Genomic DNA, 8906 nt, shown 5'->3' on the forward strand with positions numbered 1-8906 from the left:
GTGAGTTCAAAACCAGCCTCAGCAAAAGTGAGGTGCTAAGCAGCTCAGTGAGACCCCGACTCTAAATATAATGAAAATAAATCTGGGGATGTGGCTCAGTGGTCAAGCGCCCCAGAGTTCAATCCTTGTTACCTCCCACCCAAAAAATACTGTAATCCATTTGGCTTCTTTTTGCTCATTCACTATACCACTGACTCAGAAATATTGTTCTCAGGGCAACTCTAGTTCATGTTATTGTGTACAGACATTGATCTTGACTTCCTGTTAGTGTATTGCTCTTATTTTATCTGCACTCAGATTAAATGACTATGCCTATAGGAAAAGTAGGAACTCTAGGTAAGAACTGCTCAAACATTTTTTCACTTTATGGCTTTTTTTTTTTAAGTGGGAGATAAGGTATCTGATAACATAATTAAAGTGGCTATAGTGTGGTGGGAAGAAGAGCTAAAGTCCAACTTCCTCCACTCTTCTGATGCTGCCTAAGTTGTGTTTGTTAATTGAGATATAATCCACATACTATAAAAATTCCCCATTGAAAAGGGTACCATTCAATGTCTTTTAGTATATTCCCAAAGTTGCGCAACTACTGCCTCTATCTAATTCTAGAACATTTTAATCACCCCATAAAGTAATTCTGTGCCCATGAGCAGTCCCTCCCCATGACCTTTACCGTATGCCTATGCCATCTGGACTTGTTTGCCCCTCCTTGCTCCTTTCTTCTCTCCCCAAAATGCCCCAGCTATGGACAGCCAGCCAGGTAACCAGAGGTAAAGCCCCCTGCACAGAGCCAAAGCTACTGACGTTTCACTGACTGTGAAGGTGGCTCTGCTACCCAGTTAAGTCACCTCTGACAGAGGAGATGACCCACCATTTTGTCTTACTGATACCTGGAGTGAACAGGAATCTAAATAGTGAGAGCAGGACTGGAAGCCCTGAGTGTGAGCTGCCCCCCATGCTAGCATGGTCTCCAGGGCTACCTGGGCTGGAGAAATAGGATCTCTAGAATGAATAAAGACTGCAGCTGCCTCATCTGGGGCAGAAGTGTCTGACCTTTATCCTGCCCACAGTACTTGCCTCTGCATGGCTCCCATTGAAGGGAATATGCATCCCACACCAGTTTCCAGGAGAGGAGGGACTTCATGCTCTGGGCCCTCAGAGACAAAGGACATTTCTCTCTGGTCCCTCATTCCCTTCTTGTGAGGAAGGGCACTCTTCATTTGTTACTTTCTGTTCCTCCACTAGAACAATTGTCCAATGGAACAGGGAGCTGCTTTATCCTCTTCACTATTGCACCACCAGGGCCTACAACTGTGCCTAAAACAGAGGTGGTGCTATGTAAACAGATGTTGTGCAAATTAAGAAGCAAGTGTTATGGGTTGGATAGGCAGTGACCCAGGAAAACTCACATGTGAGACAATGCAAGAAAGTTTAGAGGTGAAATGATTGGGTTATGAGGACTTTAACCTTATCAGTGTGTTAATCCCCTCATAGGGATTAGCTGTAAGTAGTTAGGGTGTGGTGGAGAAGGTGTATCCTAGGGGGTGTGCCTCTGAGGTATATATTTTGTGAGCTGAGTTTAAGTCTCTCTGCTTCCTGCCATGTTCCCAGATGCCTTCTTCCACCATATTCTTCTGCCGTGGATGTTCTGCCTCCCCTGCATCCCAGAGCACCAGAGTCATCCATCTATGAACTGAGACCTTTGAAACTATGAGCCCCCAAATAAACCTTTCCTCCTCTAATTTTTCTTGTCAGGTCATTTGGTCACAGTAGTAATAAAAGTGTCTATAACAGAAGAGACTCAAAAAAGGGAAAAGAGGCGAGGAGTCAGCAGTCCCAACTTAAAATGCTAGAATTTTCACTAATGTGAGAAGCTCTGAATGTCCAGGCTCTTTTTCTTTAAAAACCATATTTTAATAACATTTAAAAATTTTGCACTTCACAAGCAGTTAGCACAACAGGACTATTGTTTGGTAAGCAAGACCATAGCCAGAATTGGCTGATAACCATATTCTGGCTGCTCTTCAGTCCTCACGATTCAGCTTCTGCCCATCTATGCTCAGCTGGATGACTCCCCTCAGCAGACCTCCCCCTGCTCTGGAGGCTGAGCCAACATGAACACTGAGGAGGCAGCTGGCCTTTCTTCCCTGGCCTTTACCACAGCAGCAGCCATGGGAGTCCAGTTGTTTTCACAGCCTTGGTGAGGGTCCCTGAAGCCCCACTGGAAATGTGATGATATGGGAACATCTTAGGAGAACTCATTTCAGAATTACACGTATCAGCTGTTGATGCAGGGTGCAAACCCGAAGGGGTGCTCAGTAACACATCATGCCTCTGCGGCCTTGGAACTGTGCTTTGTCAAGTGGGGTAGACACTGTCATGCACCTCATAACACTGTTATGGTCAATTATGGGCTACATCCATGACAGTTGTTCCATAAGATGATATCACTTGATTGACGTCGTAGCTGGCTTAGTTTGTGTTAGTACATATGATGTTTCACAATGATGCAATTACCTTATGACATGTTTCTCAGAAAGTGTCCCTGTTGTTAAGTGATGCACAACAGTATTTGGATGCAGAACTGAATTTCTCAGATGGCAGAGGAGAGGCTCTGAATAGCACACATCTGCCTCACACTCTCCCTTCAACAAACATTCCATGAAACTTTAAAAGGGGCTCTAAACTATTATCCTGCTAGGGCACCCATGCGCCTCGGTCCATTTCCCCACCTACCCCACACTCTATTAACAACACACCATTTCTGCCAGTCTACCTGAACTTCAACCTTGTCCCCACTCCATGGTGGTCTCAGCTGCCACTCTCAGATACCAAAAATTACCATTGGGTAAAAATGACACTTATTTTAGACAAATTTCCTCAAAATTACCAATCTATGTCTCAAACCATGCATGTGCTTCCCAGGGTCAGGGCTAAATTTCATTTTAATGGTTCTTAATGGAGCATAAGGTAATTCACATTGAGTATTTTACCCAACAGGGTGCCTGTTTCTTAGCATCAACAGCAACATAGACAATCCAAATTCAAGAAGAGACACTGAAAGCCACATGGAAACTGGGTCAGCACCTCTGAATGGTGTTGATTCAGCAGCAAATCTAGGTCAGTGACATTTTGTCACAGCCTCCATTGGTAGTGTCTTTAATTAGACATGGAGCTCAAGGCAAAGTTCATTTTCTTGGCCTCTAAACAAACATATTTCTTCTTATCCCTGCCAAAGAGAGTGGAAAAACACTTATGAGTTGGTCTACCACTTCTGGTCTTAACAGGTTGGGTGACCTATTTGGCCCCAGGTTTCATTAGTCACCAGGTGCCCAAGGGCATCTGGATAGTTGGTCCACAGCCACCGTGAGTGGGTTATAACCCAGGTTTTTCAGGATAGAGGCTCTTTATCTTCCTCCCTTTTCCAAACAGAGAACAATAACCAGAGTGTATTTAACCCCAGAAGAGTGAGGGCAAGCAAATTTGACCTTAAGGCCATGACGTCAAACAGGGTCAAGCATCAGTATGGTTCTTGCAGTGGTTTCACACAGGTTTGGGCCTTGCATGGTTCACCAGTACCAGACTGGACTCCCTGACATCAACCCTACAGACACAGGAGGAGAGTCTGCAAGACCAGGAGGTATATTTGTCTCTCAGGCAAATTCACAAAACCATCCATTCCTGAAAATGTGACAGTGACAAGCACTTTGTGTCATTGGTCTTATATCAGGCATGGTACTGATTGTGAAAGAGGGATGGAAATCAAGCCAGATATTTGCTGTCCTGATATCAATGCTCTCAAGAGCCCCTTTCAAGCTTTAAATTCTGATTTGTTTGTTAGTCATTTACAGGCTACCCAGATCTTGCTATAACATGCCTTTTGGCCAGGAATGTGTACTGTGTTTATTTCATCCTGGCACTGGGGAAAGTGCTTGGTAGGGATCCTCTCACTTCATAATCATAACAATGCTAAGGAGTCCGTGTTATCCACATTATACAGGTTGAGAAAACAGGCTGAAAGAAGCTAGATGGCTTGCAAGTTTGTGAGGCTTGAATAGTGAAGTCCAGAATCACACCCTTGCTAGTTTTTCTTCATGTACTGTCTTTGTAATTCCTCCCTGGGGAGCCGATGTTTCCTTTCTAAAAACAAACAAACAAACAAACTAGGATAACATTTGCACAAGAAAAAATATGCATGTTCTGGTGACAGGAAACTGCTTGTATTTTACTGTGGTGGACAAGGATTTGCAACCTTAAGTGACAAAGGACAGTACAAATATTGACTGTTCCTGAATCACAGATATTATAAGCAAGCTGTTTGAAATGTACATATCCCTGAAAAATTCAGACACCTAACCATTTTGCAGTAGTATTGATGAGTTAATGAAGTTACGTAAAATGAAACATGAAATTAATAAGCTATGAACTTTGGCTGAAGCCACGATACTAATAGGTTGCTCTTTTCAGTAAGGAGGGTTTTTTTTTTTCCTCTCTCTCTCTCTTAAATTTTTTTATAATTGTTTCCTCCCCCTCAGCAACTTCTTCCATCACACACATTGAGCCCCTTACCTAGTGTGCACTCCCTGACGCTTAGCAGATGACCTCCTCTTGCTTGTGCACTCTGTTCCTGGTGCTTTAGACCAAGAAGACTCATCCATGCATTACACCCTGCCAGGCAAAACAGCAAGCCTAACCTGTGAGCAACTTTTCTAGGCTCTGATCAGAAGAGTCACTTTAATTCAGTATGATGATTTGCCAGAAATGGCCATGAATGAGCAGTTCCTCAAATTTTATTGACCAATAGGTGGAGCATGAGACCTGTCACAGTTCCTTTCAATGAAACCTGAATTACCTAATTACAAATTAGAAAAGGGTATGCCCACTGATGTCTGAAGTGGGATGCATATAACTCAGAGAAAGCCACTATTTTTTTGTTGCATTTTTGTCATTATTTCTCTTACTTTTTTTTTTTTTTTTTTGGTACCAGGGATTGAACCCAGGGACACTTAACTACTGAGTCACATCCCCAGCCCTGCCCCCCCCCCTTTTTAAGTTTAGACACAGGGTCTCGCTGAGTTGCTTAGGGCCTCACTAAGTTGCTGAGGCTGGCTTTGAACTTGCAACACTCCTGTCTCAGCCTCCTGAACTGCTGAGATTACAGGCATGCACCACCACACCTAATGCTCACCCCCTTTTCTTTCTATTAACCAGGCTTAGGACTATATCCCTTTTCACTTGCTTCTCTCCTGCTGGGGGTAGGTATGGGTTTAAATTAATGTTAATTGATTTTTAGATATGTGAATGGATTCTCCTTTTAAGACATTACAGATCAGGTTAAAGTCCCCTAGGTAGATGATGATATGGATCTTGGTGGGGGTGGGGGTTTGGAAATAGTAGCTTGAATTATAATTGAAGTTGTGGTCATTGATGAGACAGTGGAGAGGTTTTTCTTCTCTATCTTAAATCTTTTTTTTTTTTTTTTTTTTAATAATAGCTTCTCCCCCTCAGCCTATATTGCCTTGAGTCTTTCTCATCTTTGGAAACAAAGCCAACAAACAGAACCAAATAACCTCTTCTTTCCCAAAATTTTCCTCTACATGGCATCCCTCTGTTCTCTCCTCTCCTCCTATTCACCCCTGTCAAGTTTCTCTCTGTATTCTCCCATTTCTGTAGCTGTATTACAATGCGCCTGACTTTTGTGTATTATTGGGTTAGACCTGAATGACAAAGAACATACCCTCAAGAGCTTAAAAAAAAAAAAAAAAAAAAAAAAAACTTGTTCCCCTACCCCTTGGCCCAGAGAGCAGGAGGGGTGGGTAAGGCAGAAGCATTGCACAATTTACCCATTAGCTGTCTTCTAGCTAGATATATGGAGGGCCCGGAAGATAAGAGCAGCTCCTTCCAGTTAGGGACATACAGCATTTGCATCCGGACTTCCCAGCACTGGCAGCACTCCATTGAGTGCTTAGCACAGCTGGACAGCAGAGCACTGCTAAGTTAAGCCCCTCCTTTGTCCAGAGCTTATCTGGGTGTAACTGATTATTACCACAAGTGCCCGGCAGGCAAGCTTACTTCTCTACTTCAAGCAATCAGTCAATCATCTTTATTGTTCACTCTTGCATCATCATGTATTATTGTAATAAAAGTGTTTATACTTTTAAGCCAAAGAACCTTCTAATTTATTCTGGTGATCCTTCAAACAGAGTTAAATTATATGCATTATTAAGCCAATAAATCCCTGGACCAATAGCAAAGACCCCCAAATTTTCACTGACTGTATTATTATGGATGTATACAAACACACCAGAGATAATTTCTCTTCATAAAAGCCTCATTGGTTATCCTGATAAAATTTAGTAAATATTATCCATCCTTCCCCTCCAGAGATTCAAAATATCTTTGTCATAAACTTCATTTTCAGCTATATTGGGCTCTGTTTTCATTTTTATATTTTTTAGGCTCTTTGATATTTGATTCTGGTCCAATCTCAACATGTAGTATTTAATTTGCTAGAGTTCTTTTTTATTATTACATTTTGATATTTGGCAGGTAAATGACACTTTATTGTTGCTTTTTGGCAAAATATTTTGGAGGGAAGACTAGTCTACACAATTTGTCTTCCATGTGAACTTTATTATAGGCTTGATTTTTCTATTAGATGGTCCTTTTGAATCAGCACAGGGGCATATCAAAGCCATAAGGATGAGCTAGACTTTATAATATTCCAGTATTGAGATAACTGGATAGATAGCCATACAGAAAAACAGTATATCTGTTATTTTCACTCTTTTTCAAGATACTTTTAATGAGGATAAGAGATTAATGCACAAATACAGCCATAGACGTACTTGAAGAAAGCATGATAAATTCCTCTACAAACTGTAAATGTGATGAAATTTCCTATGACTTGACATTCAGACACAGTAAGGGGAAAAAAGATTAATAAAGTTGACTGCATATAAATAAGTTATAATTAAAAAAAAACATAAAAGACAAAGTAGAAACCTGACAACTGGTAAATATGCTATAACAAGGATGTAAAGAGGCTGCCTTTGCTAAAAGCAGTGACTCTTTACCTAAGCTTGCAGGTGGCCAGGGCCAGGGAATAAGCAAAAGCAGGATAAAGCCTGATATTTCTGCCTTCCTTTTGTATCTGTCTCCTTTATTACCTTAACCTTTATGACCCCACTCAGCTTTGCACGTAGACATGTTGTCAATAATTTAAGGAATATTCATCTAAAAACTGAGTAATGCAAGGTTTATTAGCCCTAAATTTACCTAACATATCTCAACCTCCTTCAAGACAGAGGCAAGATTTCCAGGGTCTTTTAACAGCTTTTATAGTATCCTGTTTCAGACCCCTGGAATGATACCTAGAAGTCTCCAATCATTGTCCTACACCTTCTCAGAAGAGCAGAGCCTTGCAAGCACACCACCCCATGATGAGACTGTACCCCTAAGCAGGAGCAATCATCTCATGGGAACTGAATTACCGCTTCCAGAATCACAGGTATAATAGGTAAACATCCTGAGCAAAAGTGGAACCTGCCCACTCAAGTGATGTAGACTTCTCAGAGCCGTCTTGCAGAACCAGAACTGAGATAATGATCAACCAGATAACAGTACAACAAAGACTGCTTAACTCTGCAGACCTCTCAGCCTCTGTTCCAACTCTTCTATTTAAACCAAAAGCTCCCATCCCTAAAGACAAGACTGAGATGCTGGATCTTGCTTTGCCTTCCTGATGGCTATATCAATTCAAGTTTCTTTCCTGTTTTTCGCCATTATCTTTTCTGTTTGGTTTTAGGGATGAGTGGCTGGATCTGATTTGTTGGAACCCCTAGAGTCAAGCATCTGGCAATAACACAAGTAACTTTTATCATATGTAAAGAGTTGATACCCTTAATGTACAAAGAGTTTCTAAAAATAGAGACAGCTCTATGAACAAAGAGGAAAGAGATAAAGCATGGTAATAAGATGAAACTTTAAACTTTTCTCAAATGTTTGCTTCCCAAATATCACAAATATCTGCTGATAAGACAAAGCCAAGTTTATTGCTTACATTGGTAAGAGGGAGTACCACTTGAACAGAGCTTTCATGCTACATTGGAGTGGGAGAACAAGATAGAAGTTTCCTGAGATTTGGGAGGTTGTATTAGGTAGGTCTTCCAATACAAGGGTTGGTAAAGGCTTCATTTTAAATTGAGGAAGGATTATAAATCAGGGTTTAGGATCATGATCTATTAGTAGAAACCACAAGATGAAGGTTTTGAGGTGGGAGATTCAGAAACTTAGGGTACAAACTATCTGTTGATGCTTTCTATTGAGGAGTTGACTGATCCTTCTGGAAGTTCCTATAGTGGGCAATCAAGTTGTTTGTCAGGGCAAGTCATTTGGAATAGTAAATAAAGTTTGTTAATAAAGAGTGAAATAGTGAAGTCATGTTCATGTTAGACAGCTCTGTGGAGGATAAGCAGTTTTGGTCCTCAGTGTTTGAGCTGTGTATGGGGATTGATGGTTTCAATTCTTATAATTCTGAGACGCTCCCCCCCCCAATTTCAGATTAGAGATGTTAATCCCTATCAAGGAATTAAATCACTGATTGGGTTAAGACCCTTACAATCCAATAATTTCTCCTCTGAACCTTCTTGCATTGTCTCAACATGAGCTTTTGGGGGACATCTCACTTTCAAACCATAACTCTAGAGAGCTAGATAAAGTGTGTTCTTCCCCTAACAACATGGAAAAATAAAGCTGCAAGTTAATGACTTTTCTTGACATGGAAGAGAACTGAGATACAGAACAAACAACTAACTCCAGAACGAGAGAATGGCAAGCACCTACAGGAAAATAGAGGACCTAAGCTTGTATTACCTGGGACATCGGCTATCAAATTCTAAATAAACCAG

Source organism: Callospermophilus lateralis, chromosome 3 (assembly GCF_048772815.1).
Source record: "Callospermophilus lateralis isolate mCalLat2 chromosome 3, mCalLat2.hap1, whole genome shotgun sequence".
Classification (NCBI taxonomy): Eukaryota; Metazoa; Chordata; class Mammalia; order Rodentia; family Sciuridae; genus Callospermophilus; species Callospermophilus lateralis.